Genomic DNA, 3,057 nt, shown 5'->3' with positions numbered 1-3,057 from the left:
TTGACGCATAGATTTGATGTGAAGAAAGCTTCCATATGTTGTACACCATTCTTAGAAAAGAGTCCTGCAGGAGGCTGTTGGGGGTGACAGAAAGCTCTGGTACACCATTCTCTGTGGAACATATTGATCTGTTTTTGAGCGTGTCAGTGTAAATGTGTGAAACACTGAGAAGTGTGAGGACTGGGAGTCAGGACTGGTGTTCTTTGGTGTCTTCAGCTCAGGGCCTGCTGTTTCTGGGACGTGCCTTTTTCCATTGTCCCAGACCACAAATGCTATCTTTGTCACACAGCGTCAGGCCTGTGGCTACTCCTGGAATTCATCTCTGAAATCCAAGCCTGGGAAAGACCTATGAGCTCATTTGGACCGTCCACCCCCCTCCACACACACTCACGCCATATGGAGCTGCCAGCAAAGGATCGTACCCAGAGGCTGGTTTTGGAGCGGCCCAAGCATATTGCAGCCAAGGCGTGAGAATCCAGAACTATTCACCTGAGAGACTGCAGAGGGGGAGACAAGGGCAAGGGAAACAGGAGCCATGCAGGATAGATAAGTGGAGAGCTTTTGCCCTGAATCACAGGCTTACGCCTCGCCCACCCCACCCCACCCGGCCAAACACAGTAATGGGTACTGCTGCACACATCCCCTAGTCCCTGGGGAGTCGGGTATGTTGTGCAGCCTTCACTTAGAACATTACACACTTGCTCACTCTCTGACACAGAGAACTGAATAAACTCGCAGCCAACTAGTACATTACACAAAAACACACACTTACCTTTTCTCACTTGGATGAGCCTGATTTTCACTGAGTTGGGTCATCAGGTTATTGGGTCCATTACTAACTTCTCTGGTTGGCAGCTGAATTTCAGAAATACGTCTTCTCCAGTCCTGCTAATACATAAACATTGCATCAGTGCTGAAGGGCATCCACTTGCATGTATAAACCACCACTCTTCTCCTAAATGCAAGCCGGAAAAGAGCAGGGCCCCGCTTGGGTGCATTTTAATGGGAAATGCAGTGAGGTGTCTGCTTGCTTGTTTGTGTGTCCTCTTCATATCCGCACATATTTTCATTCAGGATTCAAAACGCCATTCAGAGTACAAAACGCCACCTGAGACACAACTCTGTGTCTCATCGAAAGTCGGAAAGCCAGTATTGCAAAGACTCTGACACAATCTCTCTCTCTCTGACATTCATTCTCTCTCACACACACACATAATATTGGGTTATACTGTACATTCTTTCTGCTTCACTCACTTCCCAGCCCCTCACATAAATTGTGCTCCCTCAGCCTGGGGTGCGGGCGGGGGGCAATGTGTGCCTTTTCACACACAGCCAGGAGGGGACAGTGTTGTTCATCCATTCACACCAACGTGCTCAACGCCTTTATGCACACACAGATACACAGTCTGGACACACATCTGTTCATTCTCCCTCCCTCCCTCCCTCTCACACACACACAACGTTTGCCCCAACTCCGAAGCTGGTTGGGCTCCAGAGAAAGGTGGGCCGGGGGCGGTGCTGGGGGGCAGGGCTCAAAGCAGGGGGCAGGGCAGGGAGCATGTCTGACTTTAAATACCCTGGTCCGAACCTGATCCGCCGCGTCAGTGAAATCCAGCGCGGGCCCTGGATGGCTGGCAACAGGTGACACCTGTTGTGTGAAGAAACGCTCCCTGTGGCCCGACAGCAGCCGCGGGGAAAGGGCAAAGGGCACCCAGCGAGCGCCCACTTCAATGGCTCTGGGGCTTCATCATGTCTGGCGTGAGAAGGCCTTTATTTTGATCTCTGGCCCTTGCAAGAGCAGGGTCTGCTGGGTTGGCATTTAGGGCCAGCTAGCGTACTCACATGGGGGTCATTTGCGCCTGGTGGTTTCCCCGCCAGCCGAAAGCTCCCTGCTCCACGACTATCACCAGGCTTAGGCCCAGAACCCGTGAAGAAATTGTAATGGGATTAGCTCTGCGTGGGGGCGGAACATGTGTTTTTCCTCCCGGGCAAGATTTCGGCAGCCGTCACTGAACTAGATGACGTCGCCTCAAGCGTGCACTTCTTCCACTACCCGGAAAGGATCGCTGTTTTGATAACACCCGCACAGCTAGCCCAGGCTGATTGCAAGCTGCGGTTTTTGTTCAGCACACTGGTCGCAAAGGTCATTGCAGCTGTGCTAGAGCCAGTGGGATGTAGTGCAAAGGTTCCAAACCCCGAGCCCCCAGCTGCTGTTGGATTACAGCTCCCATCATTCCCAGCTACAATGGCCATTGTGGCTAGGGATGATGGGAGTTGTAGTCCGACAACACCTGGGCTGGGCATCCAAGGTTCGGAACCCCTGACATAGTGGTTACAGCATAGTCAGCTACAACCACTGAGACCTGTTTTCAACTCCCCACTCAGCTGTGAGGCTCACTGGGTGATCCTGGCCAATCACTCTTTCTCAGCTTCACCTACCTCACAGGGTTGTTGTAAGAATAAAAAGAGGGCATCCCGTGTATGCTGCCCTGAGCTCCTTGGAGGATGGGTAGGATATAAATATGAGTAATAATAATGCCAAAGGCACCTAGGCCATCATAAGCCCCTCTTGTGTCACTTTAAACATCCTTCCAATTTAAACCTATTTTGTTTTCCTCGAATTTAGCCTACTTTCCAGTAGGCTTATGAGATCACATGACATTCTGTGTGTGTGTCCGTCCGCGTGTGTGTCCCCCCATCAACTTCTCAACACCTGGACCAGTATATGAACCAAATCAGGTACAGTTATAGGGAAACCTCAACAGCGTAGTTTGTGATGATGTCATCCAACCCAGTCCAAGATGGCGGACGCGTAAACCTTTGAGGCACAAGTGGGCTAACTTGTGAACCGCCTAACCAATTTGAACCAAATTTGCTACAGCTGTAGGGACACTTAGGGATGCCCAAATGTGTGTGTGTGATGATGTCATCTACTCCAATTCAAAATGGTGACCACGTGAACATCTGAGGTGGAAGTGGGCTAATTTGTGGACTGCCTAACCCATTTGAACCAAATTGGGTACAGTTGCAGTGAGTGACACAAAGGGACACCTCAAT

This window comes from Hemicordylus capensis, chromosome 6 (genome assembly GCF_027244095.1).
Source record: "Hemicordylus capensis ecotype Gifberg chromosome 6, rHemCap1.1.pri, whole genome shotgun sequence".
NCBI classification, from domain to species: domain Eukaryota; kingdom Metazoa; phylum Chordata; class Lepidosauria; order Squamata; family Cordylidae; genus Hemicordylus; species Hemicordylus capensis.
Note: the sequence above shows the minus strand (reverse complement) of the source record.